Genomic DNA, 26,649 nt, shown 5'->3' with positions numbered 1-26,649 from the left:
GTACACACACACACACTGAAGCAGTCACTTAAGACCCGTGAAAAGACACAGATTACACAGCAGCCACTTTGACATGTCAATGCATAACAGAACAATCACTTAAGACTGACATAATGTGGAGTAGAGCACAAGAGCGCAGGCTTATCAGTGTGAATGCATGTGTGTGTGTGGGAGCTTGAGTGAGTACAGGCTTGTTTTTTTTCTGTTTCTGCAGAAAAGGAACCTCTGTTACATCTTCTCAAATGAAAGCAAAGCATTTAATTACATTGAGATTATAAGCAGGACATGATTCCTGGAAACAATTCCCATAAAATAAGTCTCTCTCTTTTCTTTTCCACTAGAAATCTGATCACTTTCTCCTATCCTGAAAACTCTAACTTGACGCGCTCAAATTAGAGCATTGAGACAAGGGTCTTTGTGCTAATTTTTCGCCCTGATGTCAAGGTGAGAGGTGATCTCAGCTAAGGAACATTCCTGACACGCTCCCACCTGACACACGTGCATTAAAACAGTGGTGAATATTTCAATATTTGAATAATAAAAGGCACTTGTGTCGGGACTTCAGGCGCTTCCACACCTCGTTACTTATGCATGCGCAGCAGGGAGGGGTCGGGTCATGAATATTCAGAAAACGGGGCTCCAGGAGGCGAGCCACTTGAACTCACTCCACAGCCAAGAGCAAAAACTCAGTGGTTCAGAGGAGAGGCACTCTTCCAGTCTAGCTGTAAATCACCAGACATATGTAGACAGTACATCATAAATGTACACATCAAGTGGTAATTAAATAATTAGCAGCCCCGATTTGGGCTCTATGAGATTAAGAGCAGCACTCATCAAACTGTTAGAACACAATCAAACTGTCAGGGAAGCCTTTTAATGCATGAATCACAAAGTAGTTGTAAAACCTTCCCGACTGTGATAGACAATATTGGAACATAAAGGAGGAACAACAGTGGCTGACTGCAGTTAGTCACTATGGAAAAGTCTTCAATTTAACTTTGGTTCTACTTAGTGGAATAATTTGGAAAAAATAATCAAATTGCACATCATTTTTCCCTTAGCCCAATGCCCGTGATCATCCGAGACAGATTTGGTGTCGGAAGTTTGCTTCTTTATGTATCACCAAACCGTTTCTACCAACTCAAACCAGAGCCAGGTCTTCAATAAGGTAGACACTTGTGGGACAAATTATGACACTGTGATCTACAGAAATAAAGAAAACTTTGTAGGGCAGCCAATTTAGACAGCAAACCACATCAGAAGTAGGAGTGCTGATCTAGAGTCATGGTATGTGACAACTGTTGTTATAAATATGGAGGAATCTGATCCAAAGTCAGTCCTGCTTTGTGAATATCAGTCCTGGTGTTATCTGAAATGGCTGCCTGTAGTTATTGTAGTTCACAGTGAGTCATACTGTGCTCTAAACCACATTTTGTGATGACCTGGATGAGGGCTGAATGGGCTGCGAAGGGTTTTGGGAATGCATTTTTACAGAAATGATTTAGGCTATTTTGGTGACTATTGAGTTATAGTGTTTGTTAGCAATGTTAGCCTTGCAGCTCCAGTTCTAAACTAAAGAAACAAACTTCTGACATTAAACATGCCCTGACTGATCGGATAAGTCTGGGATATGTGGAGTAAGTGGGGAAAAAATGTCAGTTTTTTCAACAGATTATTCATTTAAAGAAATCTGTTTGAGGGGAAAAAAAACAAAAAAACAACAACAAAAAAAAAAAAGAAAAACACAGGTTCCCCCCAGACCAATGTACTTGATCAGCTGAGACCGATTCAGTGTCTGAAGTCTGCTTCTTAAGTTTAGAACTAGAGCTATGTGGCTAATGTACACCAAATAGCACGGTTGTAAACTGCATAACTAAATCATCACATACTTCTGTATTTATGCTGTATTTAGTTGTTCAGTAATCTCAAGCAGACTTGCTTATATGGTTTCTGACACTGTGACATGCTGTTATCTACTAAAATGAACAAAAGTGCAGACAAAACTAGGGACACAGGAAGATGTTTCAAGTTGGGCGTGCTAAAATTTTAAGCTGCCTATACGTGAGGTGATGGCAACATCATGCAAAATGACTCAACTTTCTCTTATTTGTATTATATGATAATTTACATCAAACTGAACCTGTCATAACTTGCTATAATGTGACAAGAAAACACAGCATACACCTATAACTGGCAGGTTAAACCGCTTCCCGGGCTTAATCTGCACTCTCATTTATATTTAACTTTTTGCAAATGAGCTGTTATGTGCTGTGGTAACAGACTGTGTCATGTCAGTAGTCCCATGCAAACATTCAACGTTTCAGTGCAAATCTAGGGGAAGATACTGTATAACAGCTGATAAAATAATAATAATAATTATTATTATTCAAATTGATTGATAAAAAATGGGATTTTATTTTAACAGACATCCGTTTTTTTTTTTGTTGTTGTTCAAAAACAAGATTAGGCCGATTTTGGGGTAGAGATCTGGCCTACAGCTCCACATACACTTTGCCTGTCTTTCCACCTCAGCCTGCTTATGTAAGGAAAGCTGGTGAGAGAAGCTGTGTGGCTTTAGTAAAAATACAGGGTTAAATTTAAGAGTGTGCAGTTTTGAGAACATATAATTAAAACTTTAATCCAAAACAAGCACATATGTGTCTTTACCATGCTCAAATCATTTTAATGTTGAAATCTTAGATTTTTTTTTTATTAAATAATCCTGAAATCACTGTAGGCCCCTCAGCACATCCACTTTCTGCACTTTCTGGACAAGATGGACTCAAAAAGTGTCCCTTTCTTTGAGTCAAATCAGCATGCTTTGAGGCAAGTGTGTTGATTTAGGTATGCATGCTTACATAATGCTAATTGATGGGCTATATGATTCCATTATCTGCAAAATACAGTAGCCTCATAGCTAAATATATGAGGCCACCTTTGGACAGAAAACATGTCTTGGCTAATTGACGAAACTTCTTTATAGGAGGAGAAATGCTTTTCTTTCTCTTGTAAGGTTGCTGTTTCGGAGATCTACGGTTTTGTTCTAACAGCAATGTTATACTACAAAACTGCTACCAACCACAATTCATCTTACTGACACAACAACACAAGTTATGGGGCGATTTCTACAATGTTAGCAACTGGAACTGTGGTCATTTATCCAAACAGCCAGTGAATCTACACATATTTGAGTCTGAGCTTTTACCAGTGAGCTTTATCACTTATTGCTGTATCATCCAGACAGATACAGCCAATCAAGCTTTCCTATTGGTTAAGTGCTTATCTGAAGGCCTAAGAGGTCAGATTAACCACTACAATGGAATCAATTTTGTCAGAAGTCACTCTAGGCCTTCTAGAACATGAGCAGTCATTCAACAAGGTTTCGGTCAGTAGTCACAAATGGAAAACAGTGGTGGCAGTTCCATATCATAACTTACTGCAAGAGTTACTGTAAAAATTCTACAAACAAGGAACAATATATCGCTGCTGTTGGAAGAAAACCTTGTCTCTCCAATTTAGTCGTTTTTCAGTTTTTGACATAATTTGAAAATGCCTGTTGCCCTTTACACTGTGTGTGAATTTCAAGATGAATGGACCAAAAGAAATGGCCCAAAATTCCATGTAAAAAACTTTGGTTCCATTGACCTACATTAAAAGTTAAGTAAGTTTTTTCCTTTTCCTCTAAAGTTACCATTTTGGAGATACGAGGTTTTGGTCCGACAGCACTAACAGTCATGATTCGCCACTTAAAAAAAAAAAAAAAAGTTTCTAAAGTCAAAATGGTGCAAAATGTCAAAAATAAATAAATAAATAAATAAAAATAGAAGAAACCTTAAATGGCCCATACTATTGAAAATGGGCTTTTTATAGATTTTTTTTTAATAAAAAGAGTTTGATGTAGTATGGAAACATGCCATTAATTTTCCTGTCTGTCCAGTCCACATATGGAAACTAACCTGCAAATACATTTCGTTTTAAATGAATTGTTTTTGTGATGTCACGGACACCAGCATATTTACACACATCCGCATATTCAGCCTAGAGCAGTTTAGCACTGCCACTCGGGCTGAAGTTCTAAGGAGTGCTCAGCCTGGACTGCTTTTGAATGAGGCACAACACAGGACAGCTAATCATTTTCTTGTATCAGTCTCAAAGGCACAGTAACAAAACCAGCCTGTTTAAGTGTAAAGGATAATGGTCATGTCAATGCGAATTTAGCTCCTTTGGTTTATCCACCCCGTGTGAATGTTATCAGTGGGGAAATACACATGCATATGGGATTTGGGCCCTTTAACGCACAGCTATCATAAACAGAATCTTAGACATCAGGCAAGATATTCTTAACCATTATAATTTTCCTGTGAGGTAGCATTTATAGACATCTGGTTCCTTTCATCAACTCTGTGAACAATTCCGACTCGGTAACAAAAGGTTGCCTTTCACATTCACAGTCTGAATGACTTTGTTTACTTCTTAGCATGCAAATTATGTACACATTGTACAAAATCAGTGTTTAGCTTCTTGCATTCTTCTGATAAATAGGTATAACAGACGTTCACTGATGGACACTGAAATAACAGCATGCATAAAACCTATCCTGAGAACAGTGAACAATTTCTGTTGGTTTAGCTGTGGGGCTCAAGCACTCTGTGGTCCAATGGAGTGTGAAGCCATTCTCGAATGTCATTAGGAACCGTCCGCAAACGTTATTAAGAGTAAGAGTAGTCAAACAGCTGCTGCAGCGCTGCTGGCCCATATTGACTGCTAGCCCATTCCACTAACCTCCATCAGAGCGGAGATCAGAAAGAGAGAGAGACACAGTGTGACACAGCCTTACAGGGTGTGAGTCAGACAAGAGGAACAAAAGGAATCGGAAAGCCAATAAAGTGATTAATGCGCAACACCCCTGCGCCCGTCACTGCCCATTGATATGAATGAGTCAATATTCTAGTCGTTTCCTGGACGTAACCAACCATGTGTTCACTTCAGCCAAATTGCGGTGCCTGTCTTGGGCTCAGAGTCCACATGAAAGCAGTCTCACTCCGCTCGGTGTACCTCACTGAACTTTTTTATTTCTTCTTTTTCTTTTTTTCTCCTTAAGACCTATCTGTTTTTTCTTGGTGGAGACGTATCAGGCTGTTGACCCTTATTCGATATGCACCACTTAACTAGAAAATTAGAGAGCACAAAAGGCTCCAGGATAATATTGAGTATGGATATATGAGAGAGAGAGAGAGAGAGAGAGAGAGAGAGAGAGAGAGAGAGAGAAAACAAAGATTTAGAGAGAGCAAGACAGAGAGAGAGAGAGAGAGAGAGAGAGAGAGAGAGAGAGAGAGAGAGAGAAAACAAAGATTTAGAGAGAGCAAGACAGAGAGAGAGAGAGAGAGAGAGAGAGAGAGAGAAAACAAAGATTTAGGGAGAGAAAGACAGACAGAGAGAGAGAGAGAGAGAGAGAGAGAGAGAAAAAACAAAGATTTAGAGAGAGCAAGACAGAGAGAGACAGAGAGAGAGAGAGAGAGAGAGAGAGAGAGAGAAAACAAAGATTTAGAGAGAGAAAGACAGACAGAGAGAGAGAGAGAGAGAGCGCTCTGAGCGCTCTGTCCAGGAGCTCAAATAGAGGACTCAGACCTCTGACCGCTCTGTCTAGGGGCTCAGAGGACCCAGCCCTCTGAGTGCTCTGTCCAGAAGCTCAAATAGAGGACTCAGACCTCTGAGCGCTCTGTCTAGGGGCTCAAATAGAGGACCCAGCCCTCTGAGCGCTCTGTCCAGGAGCTCAAATAGAGGACCCAGCCCTCTGCGCACTCTGTCCAGGAGCTCAAATAGAGGACTCAGCCCTCTGAGCGCTCTGTCCAGGATCTCAAATAGAGGACTCAGCCCTCTGAGCGCTCTGTCCAGGAGCTCAAATAGAGGACTCAGCCCTCTGAGCGCTCTGTCCAGGAGCTCAAATAGAGGACTCAGCCCTCTGAGCGCTCTGTCCAGGAGCTCAAATAGAGGACTCAGCCCTCTGAGCGCTCTGTCTAGGGGCTCAAATAGAGGACCCAGCCCTCTGAGCACTCTGTCCAGGAGCTCAAATAGAGGACCCAGCCCTCTGAGCGCTCTGTACAGGAGCTCAAATAGAGGACCCAGCCCTCTGAGCGCTCTGTCCAGGAGCTCAAATAGAGGACTCAGCCCTCTATGCGCTATGTCCAGGAGCTCAAATAGAGGACCCAGCCCTCTGAGCGCTCTGTCCAGGAACTCAAATAGAGGATTCAGCCCTCTGAGCGCTCTGTCCAGAAGCTCAAATAGGGGACCCAGCCCTCTGAGCGCTCTGTCCAGGAGCTAAAATAGAGGACCCAGCCCACTGAGTGCTCTGTCCAGGAGCTCAAATAGAGGACCTAGCCCTCTGTCCATGAGCTGGCAACAGTGCAGTACTGGGAAAAACTACCACAGACAGAAAATCCAGGCTGACTAGGGGGAAATGGCCTCAGTGTATGTATGTGAAGTTCAGCTGGAGCAGGGTTCTTTAATTCCACCTCAGTTTGGAGATTTCCTTGCTCAATCATGACTGATTTAACCATTAACTGCCAGGTTTAGTAAGTGTTAGTGAGCTGGACACTGGCCTCCTGGACTAGACCTGAATGTGACAAATTGCAAACCAAAGAGAAAAACTGAATACAATAACATTGCTCTTCACATTGATCCCTTAAAACAAGCACATCAAAGCGCTCAATAGGCTTCAAACAGTTAGTGTGAGTAATATAATGATGTCATTATGTTATTCGCAAAAATCATTTGAAGCCTATCAAGTGCTTCTCTGAGCTGGGACTGAGCTCTGCTCTCCCACATAGGGGACAAGTAACTTAACCATTAGGCTAAATGGCCAGTTACAAAACGTAAATGCACAGCTTGAAAACTACTAAAAATGCATCAAACGCTAGGACTGTTCTAAAATCCAGTATTGTGTTTTAAGTGTGCAAGACAGTTATAACTACTATCACAACAAACATATTAAATCATTAAAGAAAAAGTTATGGCTTCTCATATCGTCATATAATCATAGTGATATTCAGCGTTTTATCGGACACTGATGATCACATCGTACAGCTTCTACTCCAAGGTAAGCTAAACTTTATCTGGGTCATTGTACTTACCAATATACATATTCTTATGATATCTAAATAATGGTGGAGTGCAACCAGCTATTCCATGTTTAAACTTGAAGCTTCTAAGTCAGTGGTCTCCAACCCTGGTTAGTTACCGTCTTGCAGAGCCTAGGTCAAACCGCACAATTGGCCACACCTGCTCTAGCTAATAAACTTCTTCCCAAGTCCCCGATTGGCTGATCAGGTCTATTAGAGTGAAGTAAGGGGTGGGACAGCTTACTAAATAAGTTGTCTCGCCCTAAACTCTGAAGGAAGGTAGCTCTCCAGGACCCAGGCTGTAGACCACAGCTCTAAATATGTTTTTGTGCTACTTTTTAGCTTGTTAGCTTGTTGAGTAACAAAGGACAGAGGCATGTGTTACTTCACCACAGTCAATTGTTCATAAACCTAAATTGTAGTTGATCAGCAACATAAACACATGAGTATCAAATGCAAAATACTTAAAGAAATGGCTATATTCAATCAGTCAAAACATGCTTGCTTCTTTAGTTTTGTACTAGAGCTACAAGGCTAAAGTTGCTAACCAGTAATGAAAGCTTGTAACTTATGAGCCAATGAGCATCATACAAACTGCATGCCTAAAATATTGCATACTTGCCTCAAACTAAAGCTGGCATGTCACCACTTTTTCTTTACTGATACTGACACTGAAACCTTTAGTACTGGCTAATATGGACCCAATGCTGTTTTTAGAAACTGCTAAGCTTTAAAATGAACTATTTCTAATGGAAGCACTGCACTTATCAACACACATGCATATGAACACAGCTCACACTGCTCAAACACGATGCTACACCACAGGAAGCTAACATCACGCCGTGTGAGTATGTGGTATTTTAGGATAGATCTGTCACAGGATAGCATTCACTTTTTGGCACCTTTGACATCCAGTGTTTCCTGCTGATATCGACCTGATGGTGATAACAGAAAATCAGAACGGTGCCATTTCCACCTTAAGCAATGTCGGGTTAATTTTATTATTAGGTGCCGTCTAGTTGTTTCCAACTTCTGTACGAGACCACATGGATGATGATCCTCTGGAATATCCAGTCTTTTGTTTGGGTCTTTATGCTTCTGAACGGCCGGTTCATGATTCCTCTGATTGGATCCGTTCATCTTTTTGCTGTTCTTCCTCTTTCTCTTTTAGCTTCAACACTTCTAAGCATAGCTGCCATTTCCAATGAAGTCTGATTCTAAAATATCCAAAACGCCCAACATAAGCTTAAGTTTGGTTATCTGGGCTTTAAATGAGAGATGATGCCTCGTTTGTCCAATAATCTATTTGTTTTCTTTGCTGTCCAGTGTGCTCTCAAGATTTCGGCATCACAAAAGTTCAAACGCATCTATATTTTTCCTTTCTTGCTTGTTTACTGTCCAGCTTTCACAGCCATAAAGAACCACAGAGAAGACCATAGCTTGGACAGTTCTAAAATCAATGCATTTGAAGATCTTTTCAAGCTGTCCTCATTGTTCTTCCAAGTGCTAATCTGCGTCGTATTTATTGAGTGCTGGATCGCTAATAACTGTGTTCTGAGCAGGCCAAAGCTGTCCATCATTTCCACTTCCATCTTCTCCATCGATGTGAAAGCTAGCAGTCTTTCTTTTTGCCATAACTTTAGTCTTCTTCACATTGAGCTAAAGTACCATCTTTTCACTTTAACTTTCCTTCAGCTCTTCTAGACTTCAGTGTCTTAAGATACGAGTGTTAGATCATCCACACATCGAAGGTTGCTGATCTTTCTCCAGTCCTGCTTCTCTCATTATATGCTCTGCGTACAGGTTGAACAGGTATGGTAATAGCATGCAGCCTTGTCTTAATATGGAATCATTCATTCAGTTTGTCCACTTTCATGTCTTGTTGATCAGCATAGAGATCCCTCGTTAGAATGACGAGATGCTCTAGGAGTCGGGCTGTTGTGACACTGTATGAATCTGTCTCATCTATTCCAAAGCACAACAATGCAGACAAAGTTTTTAAAAGAAAAGTAGCAAACTGTGAACACCAAACACCTCACGGCTGATCAACTACACTTGGGCTGAAGGGAAAATCAGATTTTCTGCTGAACTGTCGCTTCGATGGCTCTTACTTCAACCATGATCACTTGCAGTACTTCCAAAGAGAGAGTGACAGATAAGGGGAGTAATAACTAACCAGACAGAACAGGTGGGAGTAAAGAGAGTGACAGCCAAGACAAACAGCGAGGGGTTTCAAATTCCTCCTTCAGAGAGAGAGGCCCAGAAAACTGCTCCACCTCGCTCAGGAGTGTATGAGCTTGTGTTCAGGTTCGCGGGCTGACGAATAGCAGGCTTACCAGCAGCATAATTAAATATTAAGGCTGGGCTTTTGATGGATCCAGAGCTAGACGCTGGAGATTGCCGACGGTAACACAAATCCCAGCGCTGGCGGGGGTGGGGGGACTGTGGAGACGAGCGACATGGACTACATCTTTCAAATCCTGTTTCGAGGGGACCGCAAACAGACAAGATAGACCCCTGATGCGCACACGTACATACACCTATCTGATAGTGATGACAGGAGCACAGTGATAAGGCTCGTTTTAGACCAGCAAAGCAAGAATCTCCCGCAAAACTAGATGGAAGCTGACTGGATCAACAAGAAGCCACAGTTGCTGTCACAGTTATTACCAGTGATAAGATAAGCATGGTCATTTGATAGCATTTCTGACTCGTATCTCATTAAAACAAGCAGATATATTATGTTAACCCTGGATTTTAAACACTGAACTGATAATCACAAATGTGTTTAAGCAGAAGAAGAACTGCTGTATTAGAACTGGAATGTGACAAAGGTATTTTTGGGCATCGGTTTAATGGAATTAAACACCAACCTTTGTAATTTTGACCTTTTTATGGCATATTTATTTATTTAGTTTTACATTTGAAAGTCAATAGTACAGAAGCTGTAGACAGCAGAGTTAAGTCAGGGGTCACCAGTTTCATTCTCTGTGTGGCTGCAGGTTCTCATTCAAATCAAGCAGAAACACATGTTAAATAAGTCAGTCTCAGTCTTCAACTGATCAGAGATATGAGGCGTGGCCCTGATATGTCTGCACACCCAATGCTTTAGCTTACATACTTCAATTAATGTGAGTGAAGCCAAGAAGCTGACAGTTTTACACTGCAGTGCTAACAACATAACTCTCTGTCCCTATAAGGGACACTTGTTCATAACATCCTTTACAGCCATTTATGTGGTAAACTTATACTAACCTTCACAATTCATACATTTAAAAACAAATGCTCCTCTGTCCCTTCAAACACACCATCAGAATTCAAGCGACGCATTACCCTTCCGCATTTCAAGGATTCTCCGCATCCTTTTGAAATGAGATGTCGACGAGAAATGGGACCTACGAAGGTCACATCCTTGTAAAAGAAACACAGCAACACATCTCAAATACTTTATCGAATCCACAAATGTGTGAATCACTTCAAATCTTTATGCACATAAAAATGCAATAAACTCCTCAAAACACAGTAAGAAGGTGCTAATCTACTGTAAATATTCCAACTATGAATTAAGGGAAGGTGCCTACAAAGCACATACTTAGCACTTAACAGTCAGTGTAAATAAAGGAAAGATATACTGTATGGGCTATTAAATGAAAAAAAAAAACATATTAATACAAAATGAGAAGAGAAACAATTACACCAACAAGTTCTCGGTGCTTCACCAACCACATGATCATTTCTATACATGAACATTGCACAAACAGCAGTGCCAATCACTACATTCCATAGGACCATATTGTCTTATGGGCATAATTCTGGCAGTAGCTTTCTGAATCTGCCACTCTATTAGTGCATTAAACAGAGTTTGGCAGCCATTAAACCATGTACATAATTATACATTATAATTATGTATAATTATTACATGTAAATAACTACACAATATAGATATAATTAATAGCTAAACAAAAACAACTCTACACATCAAAAGGTGAAAGCCCTGGCTAATAGAAGCGAGTGCCATTTGCCGTCTTCTCCCCCATAAACCTCCGCACAGAGAATGACAGTGATAGATTAATAATAGACTCTGAACACACTGCAGTTTTGTGGATGAAGGGTGTCGGCATTTGGCGCCTGATGCCTGTTAAACTGCTTCATGTTAAAGTACTATAGAACATCAGCTGGAACATGACAGACAACTGAAAGCTTGTGGTTTGTGTTGCAGGTGAAAGAAAAAAAAAAAAACCTTACATCCTAAACGTTGGAGGAGGGGGGGGGGGGGGGGGGGGGGGGTGGGAGTCAAATTGGTCCTGCCTGCAAATGGAAAGGACAGGAGAAAGGGCAGTGATGATGGATGGGGGCTGGAGAGGCCTGAAGAGTGGGAGATGGTGCGCCTGCATGCGTGCGTGTGTGTGTGTGTGTGTCTGCTGAGTGTGTGAGACAGAAAGCGAAAGAGACATACACAGGCACTTAGTGTGTGTCTGACAGACTACAGCTGAGACTCTGGACCTGATGGAACCACTTTGTGACGTTTCGGGGACATGTGTATGTGTGTGCGTTTGTTTTTGGATGTTTTCGGGACCAAAAGAAAAACATCCTGACTTTGAAGAAAAACAAGAAAAAACATAAAACGGGGAACCTACTGTTTCAAGATCAAGGTACAGGGCTACAGGACAAAATCATGTCTTCTTTGTTATTGAGGGTACAGCAGCCACATCTTACATGTTTTGTATTATATTTTTCCCTTGTTGTTCACTTAGAACATGTGTGTGGTTTTAGGCACCAATAATGGTCATGTGTCATTTCTACAAGACAAGTTTGTCTCTTTATCCCTTAGAAGTAAACAGGCTGGTTTTGTTATTGTGTCATTAAGACTGATAAAAGATAAATGAGCTCTGTTCTGATTGGCTGTCTTTTTGTGTGCCTCATTACAAAGCACAGAAAGGAGCCGAAACACTGCTTAGAACTTCAATATGAATGGGTGGAGCTAAACTGCTGTATATGTAAATGAGTTGGTTCTCATCACAATATATATGGACAGTATGGACTAGGTAATAAACGGTATGTTTAGAAATTTTAACAAGGTTTAATAATTCATTTTATAAATCAATTTATTCATCTATTTATTAATAGTTTAATAAAATTGCTTGACTTCAAAAAAGCAAGGGAAATTTAGTTTTCTATGAAATGTACCCTTTAAGGACAGATGCAGGACTGAGACAATCATTTTATCTATTTATTTATTTTGGGAAAAATCAGTAATTCAGGAGAAAATTATAGATCAATACATTATAAATATACATATGTTTTTTATTTAATACTATAAGTATTTTGCAAGTACATATTCTGTACATATAAGACAGTTGGCTTGACTAGCTCAAAAGCTGCAACCCATGAAAATGGTACAAACAAAAATGCAGAATAAAATGAAGAACAGTAAGGTTGCTGTGTCAAGCCAACTCAACTAGCCACAAACAATACCAGACCTGATGGTGCTTTTACTTACGTTGCTGTGTGTATAAATGACAGAGCCAAGAAGGAGAGTTTTGGAAGGTGGATCGGAGCACAGAGTACTCATGAATACAAAATAGAAAGGGAAAAAAATATATAATTAATTTTAGATATTGATTTCATGCCCCTCATCAATACTGACATTATAAAAAAAAACACACACACACACACACACACACAATTATCCACTATCCCTTATTGTCCTCATCATCATCATCATTATGAATAAATGAGTTGCGTGCATTCTTAACAAGCCATGCATGATAATGGAGTGTGATAGTTGCACTGTACACTAACTCCACTGAGCAATTAGAATCTGTGGTGTCTGTACAAACACATACACTGTGATAAGTCAAAGTAATTGCACCCCAAAAACAGGTGAGTGAACACAAACAATAGCTTTTACCAGTAAACAACTGCAGCAAGGACATGAGTGCTTGCAAACACACAGCACTGTGTGGCAATAATGAACAAGGACAATGACAATAGAGGCATCAATGCTTGCCATTAGGGGCAGTCCGGTCCTCTGTGACCACCGAGCAGTCAAGCAGTGCGCACACACACAGAGATCTGTATAAAGACATAAACGGTACACTGCTAAGCATGGCTACATTAAAGCCCAACTCTAGGGGGAACAGGGACCTTGTTTTGATGACCACATTAACCCCAGTCATTAAGCTTGTCTTTGCGTTAACACACACACACACATGCACACATCCTGCTGTTTAAACACTGACAGCTTCAAAAAATGATAAATGAGTTCAGATGATCAAGTCAGGAGACCATGGCAACAGCAACACTCGACGGCTAATCCCAACACTCATTCACATACACACAAACATGCCGTTTAGTCATTGTTTATTCAGAATAATTGCACCAGCAACACTTCTAATGAATAAATCTGCAAGTCAGGCAGAGACTCGAGCGGCAGCCAAATAGAAATCCTCCAGTCAGGCAGGCAGGAAGGAGCCCGTTTGCCAAATAAAGATCCAGCACTCAAAAAACAACGTGACATTTTGTCGCCGCGACAGTGAAGACGAACGAGCAAAATTAAGTCGCAAAAAAATCCATGGCCGTGTGCCGGAAATGTCAGGATTTGAATGCCGCTCTTTAAAACGTCATAAGGGAGACAGACTGCATGCGAGTGTGAGAGCTGGGAACGAGGTAGAGGACAGCATGCCAGGAAGTGTGTGTGATTTATGAGTACTCTCTCACGCTGGTACAATATCAATAGTTGACCTTCTGCTGGCAGAGTCCATCAGCACTGGGGGCAGACTATCATTGCTAGCACCAGCGTTCAGAGCAGGAGTTCAATAGAAACAGCTGTGCAAGGCCTAACTGAGCAAAGAAAACACAGTGTAGCAAGGATCCAGACTCAACTTCCCAGACAAGGATGTATCCTATTAGCTTATGAATTATGTACATTTTGGTTTGGTGGACAAGTTCTGCCCATTATGGTCTGGACTTTCAAGGTACAATCAACTTTGTCCACAATTCTGGCTTAAAATCTAATTGCATTCCAGAACCATTTTGGTTGGCCAGTCAGCTGTCCGGTATGTTCCACACTTGCACTGGAAAACAGCAGCACTGGGGTCTTGTTCAATTCAATCTGGATGCAGTTAATCTGGGGGAAGGGAACTGTCCGATATCTTTCCAAATACTACAAAATAAACTTGTCCAGGCTTTCAATCTCAACCCCTTTTACTTGGTGAATGCTGTCTTGAATGTTCATGCACTGGAGAAGGTCCTGTGTGACCATAACTTGTCCACTGTTTTACTGCATTAAAGATCTTGCTTAAACTTTTTTGAAGTTCTTTTTATCTGTGGGTGGACATTTTGCATTGAATCTAGATTAATTTATGGCCTACGCACCTACAACACACGTTTGGACACTTTTTGGACAGGTTGCATTTGCTCTGGGCAACTTTGGTGGAAGGACACTGTGCAGCAGGGTTCGACAACCCTCCTCCTGTAGGTTCTAAAGAGCCTAGTGTCAACTGGCATTAACATGCCCCTCACATACCTAACACCAATGAATCTGATCCAGCCAATCAAGAATTTCTTGAGAAGTAAATTAGCTGGAGCAGGTGTGGCAGAGTGTGGTCAAAACATGACTCTGCAGGAAGGTAGATCTCCACGACCAGGGCAAGAGACCAATACTGTCCCATTGACCCATACTGCATGTTTTAAACAGAACTTGTCTGTGCTTGCAATTTGGACCCATTTTATTTTGGTGGAAAAACATTATACAGTATGTTTAAAAATTAATATGTTTAAAAATTAAACAGAACTGCAATCTTGGCTGGGATTTCCATCCGGAGCCTCAGCCCATCGCTATTTTCAATCCACACAGACCATTTGGGTGAGGGGGGGAGGGGGGTAGGGGGTGTGGTTGTTTTTCAAATATATACTAGAAAACATTGTGGAACAATGAATAGGGTTTTCAGGATTTCAGTCCACAGCCTGTGCCCATCACCATATTCAATCAAATCTTGATAAAAGAATAACATACAGTTTCTTTGAAACGTCCACAGAAGGAAACTATAAACAGAACTGGGGGCTCGCCCAGGATTTCCGTCTGGAACTTTCTTGCTGCAGCCAAGTGTTAGGAACTTGAATTTTCCAGAAAAAAAAAAAAGAAAAAAAAGAAAAAAGAAGCCAAACTTGCGAGAAATGTTTGCAAACCTACCTTCCATCTGTGTACGTCATCTGCCAGGAAGTATATGCCAAGAAAACAGATCCAGTGTGACTGAAATTAGATCATTAAAGCTTACTTTAAACTACTCCTAGCTTTACTTTGATCACAGATGTTGACAGCGTGATACAGGCAGCATTTTGTCAAAGCTTCAGGCTTTGAAAACAACGTGGTTACCATGATGTGATCTAGGGGTGTCTAATTAGAGTTTACATTACAGATGTATCACAATTATGTATGTGATTCTTCATCTTACAGAAATTTTGCATGCATAATGTGTATAATCACATGATTACATGATATGCATAATGTGTATAATCTTCCTTTGAGCTATGCAGATTCTTCCCTCTTCTCATCTTGAACTCTGCTTTTGTGCAAGCCTACGCTTTGATGATCATTTAAGAGTCCGTGCTCATCCTAAGCACACTCTACCCAAAAAACTCAGGAAACGGCAAGGCAGCTGAGATACCACAGAGCTTCTTAGTCAGTGTATTAGGGCTTAACAAAGTGACATGTGGACTAGAAACACCATTTCTTGTAAAAGCTATAAACATAATCCCATAGTAAGTGCAGTAAGAATTAGTATCATCACCTTTTATACGGTTTGTGTTGCACAAGGAATACAAACATTGTGCATATTAACCTGCACAATATCATTAAGGAGAGTCATCATGTTGCACAGGCGTCATGGGAGAAAGACAAAGGAAATCAATCATGATGCCGTTGCTGCGCGATCAAAGTCATTTCCCTAATCAGACAGCCATGCAATCATCCACCAAGTGCCTTCATTAAAAGAGACGGCTCGAATTTACATTAGTCGACACAAGCAGGTCTAGGCTCAGATTCAGACTGCCCTTAACACAAGCCGGCATGTCTGACCATAGCATCTGCAAGCACCACAGTCCATTCTGAAAGTGAAAGAGCAAAGAGTCAAAACAAGCCAGTGGAGAGGAGAGGTAAATGTTCTTACTGCACCTCAAAGCTTAGCAAAGATGTATAAGTAACTTACTCAGATGTTTAGTAGGCAAGCTATACACAAAGTGCATGAGAAGTTTACTGGGACTATAGCCGTTTAGTTACAAAGCCAGTCATTGCATCATAAAGTCATGCAAAGTTAATGACAACACAGGCCAAGCACCTATTTTAGAGCAATACAGCACAATGCAATGATAGTTAGGGGTTTGAATTTACCTGTGATCGAAATACACAAATACATTACACAGTAGGGCCCCACCAATATTATCATTTGGCAGTTAAAATCGCCTCTATGAATTTATCAGCATCAAATCCACCGAACACACTGATATCTATAAAAATCTTGTTTTCCTAAGAGATTTTTCATGTTATTGAAGAAGACACCTCTAACACGAAGAAAACTAATTATTTCTGATTATTAGACTTTACAGACTAATAAGCTAGCAGTCACCAATTACTTACCTTTATTACAGCACTACACGCTAAGCTGCTAAAGCTGAACACAAAACACCTTCATGGTTTAAACTAAAAACTTGCATAAGCAAAATACATTCTAAAAAATGTGAACTCCACCTGAAGCATCAGGCTATTACAAAAATCTTTTCGTGAGGAACTGAAGAAAAATAAGAAAATTGCTCGGCACTGTAATATTTAGATATTTAAAGCGAGTTCTTGTATCAAATTTGAGTTGAGAATTTTTCATTTAATTTTCACTGCTGATCATGTCAGTCTGTTTTGTATAATTAATAACTACTAAACAGACTATCGGAGCCTGTTTAATTTTTGACCATATTAAAGTATAGCAGCCAATATTAGGAATTCTTAAGTTTTAAGAATTTTTATTGTTTGTTTATTTTTTTATTATTGTTTATTTTTTGTTTGTTTTTAAAACATCAGACGATGATGGACCAATAGGACTGTCCCAAAATGATTTATGATATGAGGTTTTTGTCAGACAGCCCTGATAAATATACAAACCAGGGGTAGGACTGACAAGTTAATAAATAATAAAGCCACTAGTTGGTGCCGTGGGCAGGCAGGAGGGGAGGTATAGAAATCAGAAATCAGTTAAGTACAAAGAAATGTGGAAATCCTACACATGTTGAAACAAATTTGACTGCAAGCTCTATCTACAGGCTTGGAAGGCAGACCTGGTGGGTTTGAGAAGTGTTGCATCTGATAGAAAATTGCTACTTGACTGACATGCAACAATGACGAATCACTGAAAGTGGAGTGCAACAAGCTTGAACTGACACTAAATAAAGAGAAGATGGTGTATCTCATGTACTTGCTGCCTACGGCTTCAAACAAAATTCAGGAATACGTTTTCCGACTGGGATATGAGGATATCAAACATTTTCTGGTTCAGCAAATGAGTGAGGTACACATTCTGAAAGGCTTACTTGGTGATTAGATGCAACTGCTTACTTTCAGCATTCAAAAAACAATCATTTTCCATTGGACCAATAAAACAGACAGAAGTGTGGGTAGCCAGAGCCATTTGATTAGCCAGCTGTGTTGATTTTAGCGTGCCATTTACATCAGTCAGTCTACTTCTGTGGGCAGAACACCTCAAAACTCAGCATCTGCCACTAGATCCAGCCTCATTAACAATGAATACTCTCCACAGATGTTCTCCACATGCTTTTTTTTTTTTTGCTAAGGGTAATGATGACTAGTCAACTACTACTTGACTAGTAAACAATCTTTCAACCCTGAAACCGAGCACGCAACTAGAGTGAACATAATGTGACGCATTCAAAAAACCATCTCCAGGGTAAGCTGCTGGTCGCTATGGCACCAAAGTAAGAGAGCAGGGAGTTGGTTGATTAGTTTGGAGATACTCAGGATGGAAGCGTGTATCACTGAGAGATAGAAACCTGGAGGCGCTAACACACACACACACGCGCACACACATTCTCCATCATTGTCTCATGCGCATGTGCACACACACATGCTCAGCGGGTACAAATAGTGTGCCAATGTGCCGTGGCGTTGTGCCTGGTGCCGCTGAGGGTACAGACGTCCTTCTCCTGTCCCCCAGCTCAACTCTTCCAATCAACACAGCCCTTGTTGGGATTTGCACTTCCGATTTGCCATCTGAAAACATGCCTGCCCTTATAATGATGCATTGTCTGAGATAATAAAAGGCAGCCACCTGCATTAGCCCCCCCCCCATAGCCCCCCAAAAACACTCTCACACTCTCTCCTCCCCCTCAATCTACCCATAATCACTCCTGCCTCTAGGCTATGGCATGGCTGTGCATTACTGCTCTCCCCTCATTTTCCCCTCTCTTTAGATTACCTTGCAAGACCATCATAAAACGAATATAGCTCATTTCCAGAGAGCCAAATAATGGCCATAAATGTAGACGGAAGAATGAATGGCCCTTGCTGCAGCGAAGGGAGCTTGTCTGCTATGAAACATAGATTCAATCTGAACAAGCAATGGGGAAACCCAAAAATTGAGGCTACTGGTTTTGGAGAAAAAGGCAATAGCACACTTTTTAGGTAGGGTACGAAAGCTAACAAGCCCCAACAAAAACCTCCACAATCACTGCAGTACTGTGAAAAAGTCAGAGACCACCCTTCACCTACTTAATTCCTAGACAAAATGACCATACAAGGTATTCATTCTTCAGGAGATATTTCGGAGGATATTTTATATAAGTCACTTGCATGAGGAAAAAGTCATAGAAAAATAAATGAAAAAAAAAAACAGGGTTTCTAAAACTGAAGTTAAAAAAGTGTTTAATAGAACAGGGACCTTTTAAAAATGGGACAACCGTGCAAGACCTGGTAGACCACCAAAACAGCCACAATCAGATAAGCAGTATTTAAAGCTTTCAAGTGTGAGAGAGAGTAGAAAATCAAGCTTCAATCTTTTATCAGATCTGAAAAAAAAAAATCCATACATCTCTATCCATCCTTGAGAAGACAAGACGTCTGAAAGCATGTGTAGCTCTCAGGAAGCTGCTACTGAGAAAAGTTACGGGTGGTCTCTGATATCTGCACAGTACTGTACAGCAAATGTGAATATCAATGAACGCATGCGCTATTAATAACTGTTCCTAATTCAGCGGTGAATGTCAAGTACGCTTCCTAACATGCAGAGCGACGTTCTTAAGGATCACTCACTGACAATAAGTGAACTGTCCCTTTAAGACCTTGAGGACTGAACGTTGCAATCATTATTTCACTTAAGAACTAACTGATTAACCTAATTAAATTACAATCAAACACCCGCGAGCGACTGGATAAACACGGGGTCATTTACATTATTCAGGTTCAGCAAATTAAACAATTATGTGGTTGAGCACGTCAACTGAACACATGCAGGTATTACTGCTGTGGTCCTACACTGAGAAGCCAGGGGAAGGCTTTAACTTCATTAGAGCTTTTTCTGCATGCCAGTCTCTTCTGTACAACAGATACAGCTCACATATTGAAATGTACACTCGTCCACTTTTTAAGAAACCTACCTTGCACTTCCGCTCATCTTATTAAAGTATCGTTAGGATGGGACTTGGTTTACATGGAGAGGTGGGGTAAAGAGTATAATACTACTAGGATGGGATTAGACTGACATGGGGAGGTGGGGTGATGTACAGTAGTATCAGTATGTGCTTAGTTGTACATGGGGAGGTGGGGTGATGTACAGTAGTATCAGTATGTGCTTAGTTGTACATGGGGAGGTGGGGTGATGTACAGTACTATCAGTATGTGCTTAGTTGTACATGGGGAGGTGGGGTGATGTACAGTACTATCAGTATGTGCTTAGTTGTACATGGGGAGGTGGGGTGATGTACAGTACTATCAGTATGTGCTTAGTTGTACATGAAGAGGTGGGGTGATGCAAGTATTACCAGTGCACAGTACTATTATTACAGGATTAGATTTACATGAGAAGATGGGCTAAGGTAAGTATTACAAGAATATAATACTGTTGGGACATGGTTAGTTGTAAATGGGAGGGTGGGGTTGTGTAACTATTATCAGAATATAATACTATAGGGAGAGGATTAGTTTAACATGAGGAGGTGGGGTAATGTAATTATCAGAATACAGTACTTCTGGGACTAGATTCTATTTATATGAGGAGGCAGGCTAGCATAACTAATGTCAGAATATAGCACTTTAAGTACATGATCAGTTTTGCATGGGGAAGTGGGGTAATGGAAGCATTATGAAAGGTATAGTACTATTAGGATGTTTAGTTTTACTTGGGGAGGTGGGGTAGTGTAAATAATACTAGAGAACAGCGATATTAGTGCTAGTTTTACATGGGGAGGTGTGGTAATATAAGTATTACCAGAGTACAATATTATTAGTAGTGGATTTGTTTTGCATGGAGAGGTGGGATTATGTAAGTATTAACAATATAATACTGTTGGGATGGGGTTATTTGTACATGGGGAGGTGGGGTGGTGTGGTGTGATTTTTATCAGAACCTAGTACTTCTGGGATGGAATTAATCAGATTATAGTATTATAGGGATGGAATTAGTTTTAAATGGAGAGAGGCGTGATGTAATCATCATGACATTATAGTACTATTGGGATGAGATTAGTTCTACATGAGTGGTTGGGGTAATGTAATTTTTATCACATTATAGTACTGTTGGGACAAGCAGCTTTACATATGGAGTGGGGTAATGTAATTATCATCAGACTACAGTACTATTGCAATGGGATTAGTTTTAAATGGGGAGTCGCATTATAATATAATATGATGCATCATATAGTATTACTGGGATGGGATTAGTTCCACATGAGTGGTTGGGGTAATGTAATTATCATCAGACTATAGTACTATTGGGATGGGATTTGTTTTAAATGGGGAGTTGCGTGATGTAATTATTATCAGATTATAGTATTACTGGGATGGGATTAGTTTTACATGAGCGATTGGGGTAATGGAATTATCAGATTATAGTATCATTGGGACAGGATTAGTTTGAAATGGAGAATGGCATGATGTCATTATCACCACATTATAGTTCTATTGAGATTGGATTAGTTCTAAATGTGTGGTTGGGGTAATGTAATTTTTATCACATTATAGTGTTATTGCAATGGGATTAGTTTTAAATGGGGAGTCATGTGATTTAATTATTATCATAGTATTACTGGGATGGGATTAGTTCCATATGAGTGGTTGGAGTAATCTAATTATTATCAGATTATAGTACCATTGGGGCAGGATTAGTTTTACATGGGGAGCGGGGTAATGTACCTGATATCAGATTATGCTGTTATTGTGATGGGATTAGTTTTACGTTTACATTTATGGCATTTGGCAGACACCCTTACCCAGAGGGATGTAAAAATTTTTACAGAGGTGGGTGAAGGTAGTGTTAGGAGTCTTGCCCAAGGACTCTTTGTGTAATGCTCCAGGTAGTGGATCAAACTCCAGTATGCAGTGTTCTCCCACACTAATATAAGAGAGAGAATTATGGGGCCCTTTTTGTAAGTCAAATTTTGACAGGTCGATTCCACGCCCCTGTTGATCTTTGCTGATAAGATCTCAACCTCTCCCCCACAAGACAAACAAACCAAAACATCGAATAACACAACTGACTGGACAGTTTCTAAGCATATATAGGATTGGCCTCTGAAAAGGCAGATAGACGGAAGTCCTGGGTACTTGCACAGCTACACAGCACACATGAAAACTACCCAATTTTTTAAAAGTGTGCTGAATGTACACCTGTGAAAGTCTTCCAGATACTGACACTATTGACCAGGCCTCTCACTCATTAACCCCAAGACTGCATAATCTCTCCAAGGTGGGCATTTGTCTCGAGTTGCTGTGACACTGTAGAACCATTTTTAGGTTTAACAGTAAAATAGACACATCTCTTTAATATCTTTCATTAAGTGTCACCTTATTACCTTTTTGTTCACTTTGTTACCTTATTTCACTTTATTTTACTCTTTCGTTATGGTTATGGAAGCAGCAAGTTCACATATGACCACTGATTCATATAGCTAGCAATACCACAATACCAGTACCTCCAGTATCTTTATGAGTCTATAGCTTGGTCACTAAAGTGTTGAATCAACAGATAATGAAGACATATTTAAGGAAGTTTTAGTTCTGAAAATACATTACAATATACACACTTGATGTGATGACTATAGAAGCTACACTGCATTCATAAATAATGTTATTAGTTGATGTAACTTAAAATTAATGTCAATAATTAAATAATATTACTGTACAGCATTGCTGACAATTGTGAATCAAATCTAATGATCCTAAATAAAAAGAAATAGAAATACTGTCACACAGCCTCCGAAACCCCTTGTAGATTTGGACCCTATCTCCCAGAATCCTCCAGGAGATCACATGGCTTACGATCTTCCCGTAGGCGATAAGACTGAGACGGACTCAATATCCCAGGACCCTCTTGGAAGTCACATGACATCTCACATGACACCACGCTCCTATCAGCGCTCTAGGTCTATGGAGTTTTGATGTGATTCACCTGTGTTATGTGTCATATGACATACTTAGTGAAGTATATAAGCCCAGGCTTTAGCTTAGTGAAGTTGCGAGGTATTGTATCCCTTTTGAGATCTGCTGAGCTTCCATCTATTGTGTATTTTGTGTATGACCTTTTGTTTTCTCACATCCTCCCTTTTTGCTCTGCCCTTTGGATTTCGTTGCTCTATCTCTGATCTTGGATTATAGCCATTTGCCCTTTTTGGATTGATGCATTGTCTGATCTTCGTCTATGTATATTTCGTGTACCTTCTGGATCTGAACTCTGCCTGGTTATCGACTCCGTTTCTATCAGTAAAGCCCTTTCAGTAAGTTTCATCTGCGAGCATCTGACCGTGCTTGAAATCTTACAGATACATACTGATTTGACTGCTATTCCTCTATATTTATTTGATTTCAAATACGTTTCATCATACCGTGTACATTTCACGGTCTATCTCAAAAAGACTAAAAAAACAGTGCAAGTCTGTGTTTACCTGCTGAAAGACGATTCATTTGGTTGAAAAGTTTAGAACTGTGCTCATGTTGCAGCTGTGCAAGTACCCAGGACTTCCGTCTATCTGCCTTTTCAGAGGCCAATCCCATATATGCTTAGAAACTGTGCAGTCAGTTGTGTTATTCAATGTTTTGGTTTGTTTGTCTAGTGGGGGAGAGGTTGAGATCTTATCAGCAGACTGTCAGTTACACACTTGAGCCACACTGCGAATAAAATGGAAACTTTATCTAATGATGAATTTAGTTTTAGTCTTCATTTGTATTGCACGTAATTACAAATATTTCATTTGTATCTAACATTAGTTAGTGCTTGTTCTATAATCACATTAAGTAGATAATTAATGTTGCTATTTCTATGCTTAAAGAAAAGTTAAAAAGAAAAACTACATGGTGACGGTCTGTTAAAAGCAGTAAAACAGTTTATTTACCAAATATATACTCATCTAAACTTTTAAACTTTAAAGGGTAGGAGAGTCAGGGCGCACTTTACAGTGCATGCTGGGGATTGTAGTGCAGCACATTGTGAAACAGGCTAATCTTAATAGAAAATGACTGCCTGATAGGATTGTGTCGTGTGCCTGATCTGGTCCATGGGTCTTGTGTTTGACACATGGGAGCAAATGCATCAAAAAAGAGTAAGAGTAGAATTCACTGCAGTGCTTCTTGAAACTGCTCTAATCGTTCTGATGCAGGGTAAATCGATCAGACGCAGTCGTGAAATGCTTTCGGGCTACTGAAGAAGGTAACATTATCATTTTGTTCGTCAAAAACGAATCCAAAGTAGCTCCATGTCGATTAGTCTCCGCATGAGAAATTTGAGTCATTTAGTCGCAAAGTCTATCTAGACAAATCTGTCGCTGGCTTATTTGGGGCATCCGGGGCATTGGCCATGGCTTCTTCGCTTCACAGCTGCTTAGTGTCATATACATCTCTTGAAACACTAACTCTTAAATACTCTTGCTCACAGTGTGGGACAGAAGGGAGGAGCTTGAAACAAACGTCTGATTGGTCGGCATCTTTTAAAATTTGGCAGGAAAATTGATATTAGGTTTCATGTTCAAAAACAGATGCCTAATGGGAGGCTAGGTGAAGCGGATCAATAGGTGAAGCGTGACCCCCAGGGGATGGAAGGGGTGACCTCCAGGGTGCGGAAGGTCAAAGATGGTGTTTGGGATGGGTATGCGACCTCCAGGGAGACCTCTGCGCAGGGGGTGGGGGGTGTGGGGTGTGTGGGGGACATGTCAAAGGTCAAAGGGTGTGTAGCTTCGACCTGTCAAAGTTTGACATACAAAAAGCGCCCCATAATTCTCTCTCTAATACAGACTACCAGACAAACCATAGAAATATATGTCTAGGATACATTATTATTGCACACTAATTGCCATGTTGGTAAATATTCCATAATAACCTGTAAAAAATGTTTTTTGTGTTTTTCACAATCAAGTAAAAAAGCATTTTGTAGCATCAAATATGCACCGTCATACTTCAAATGCACAACTCAGCATTACAATATGTAAAAAAAAAAAAACTAAGAAAATGGTGCTGTGATGTTGAGTGCTGGTTGTAAATTCCCAAGCTAATGACAATGTATTCAGGGGTAGATGGTTCCAGAAAACAAAAGACGAAACCTATACGACACTGAACATAAAACTTGTGCTTGTACTCTGTAAATACACAGGCATATTGAACCTACAATTCATGTGTTGCTAACAAATTGGCCAGTAAGTGCGTGTTAAAGGGGTCATTTTAGTGACACAGCTGAGGTTGCTGACGCTACAACTCAAAGATGCTTTAATTCTGGATTGTAATTCATTTTAATTGTCTTTTTTAAATTCTGATTTTTAATTATGATCATACTCCAATGCAGTGATGTTGCAGCGTTCTTCTCCAAGCACACTCAGCTGTTCAAAGATGCTGTCTGTGCAGAAAATGAGCTGACATGTTTGTTTCTGGAGAAAGGTGTGTGCAGGAGACCGTCTCACAGGTTGGTGGGGCCTATTGTATTAGCGCAGGATAAAGAAAGTTTTAATGGACCTACACTCTGAAAACTAACACGGTACTACATGAACAGCTCACACAGTGCTTTGAGGCTCCCCATCTAAAGAGCAGACTCACATTAAAACCTCATCTGTACATCTATACATCCATCTATCTTCCCATCCAGCCATCTTTTACTGAGTCTTTTTACAAGAGTACTTCAGTTTTAATACACAGCCCCCTCAGAGATCTCTCTCTCTCTCTCTCACACGCACACACACACACACACACACACACACACACACACACACACACACACACTCACTATGTGATGACACTGCAGGTGGATCTTAAACAAAAAATATTCTCTCCCAGCTTTCGCTCCTTTTCCCCCCTTTCTCTCTCTTCAAAAAGTACAAGGGCACTCAACAAAGAGGAAAACAAAGAGCGAGAGAAAGAGAGAAAAGGAGAGACAGAGAGAAAGAGACAGAGATAGAAAGAATGAGAGAAAGAAGCAAAAGAGACACAACACACACAAGAGAGGCAGACAGAAACTGAGAAAAACAGAGAGAGAGAGAGAGAGAGAGAGAGAGAGAGAGAGAGAGAGAGAGAGAATGAGAGAGAGAATGAGAGGTAGTGAGAGACAAAGAAAGAGAGAGAGAAGGAACAAGTAATGGACAGCAAGAAAGAGAAAAAGTAAGAGAGAAAACATGAAAGCAACAAAGAAAGGCAGGCAGAGAGAGAGAGAGAGAGAGACAATGAGTGGGAGGGACAGAGAGAGATAAAGAAAGAACAAGAGAGAGAGAGAGAGAGGGAACAAGTGAAGGACAGCGAGAAAGCCTGAGAAAAAAAGAGAGGGAGTCAGAAGGGGAGAGAGAGAGGCGCAGAGAGAGAATATGTCCTGGAGGGCTTACGTTCCTCTGTCATGTGCTCTCATGTGTTATGTGGAGGTTGTGTGGACGCTGTGGTGATGACCCACTGAACGGACCAATGTCACGCTCCGCTCCCCCGAGCAGTGAAGAGTGCACAGAAAGAGCACAGCAAAGCAGACGTCCTGTAATCCCTGGACAAACGAGGGCTTTCTGCAAACACGTCTGTGCACACACGCTCATCATGCACGAGCAAGAAAACACGATTATAACTCAACCGTCACACCAAGAAATAGACTAACGCCACTGAGTCAGTCAGTCAGTCAGCCAGCCAGGCAGCTAAATACTTATGTACGAAGGGTAAACAGCAGCAGTGTGTGTCTGTACTAGAGATGCACATTCCAGCCATGCTACAGTTAAAATATGGGTAGTTTAAACTAACAGCACTCACTTGAACTGAACATGAAATTCCATGAACGCAGGGTGAACATGAAAATGGGGTAAACAG

General features: G+C 40.5%; 1 protein-coding gene across 1 annotated transcript in view; it reads right to left on the bottom strand.

Annotated features, from left to right (window-relative positions):
- Positions 1–26,649, bottom strand: part of nbas (NBAS subunit of NRZ tethering complex) — a 337,358-nt gene that overhangs the window by 61,174 nt on the left and 249,535 nt on the right. The gene's annotated exons all lie outside the window — the stretch shown is intronic.

The sequence above is a fragment of the Pygocentrus nattereri genome, chromosome 4, assembly GCF_015220715.1.
Source record: "Pygocentrus nattereri isolate fPygNat1 chromosome 4, fPygNat1.pri, whole genome shotgun sequence".
In the NCBI taxonomy this organism is placed as follows: domain Eukaryota; kingdom Metazoa; phylum Chordata; class Actinopteri; order Characiformes; family Serrasalmidae; genus Pygocentrus; species Pygocentrus nattereri.
Note: the sequence above shows the minus strand (reverse complement) of the source record. Positions and strands in the feature narration are given on the sequence as shown.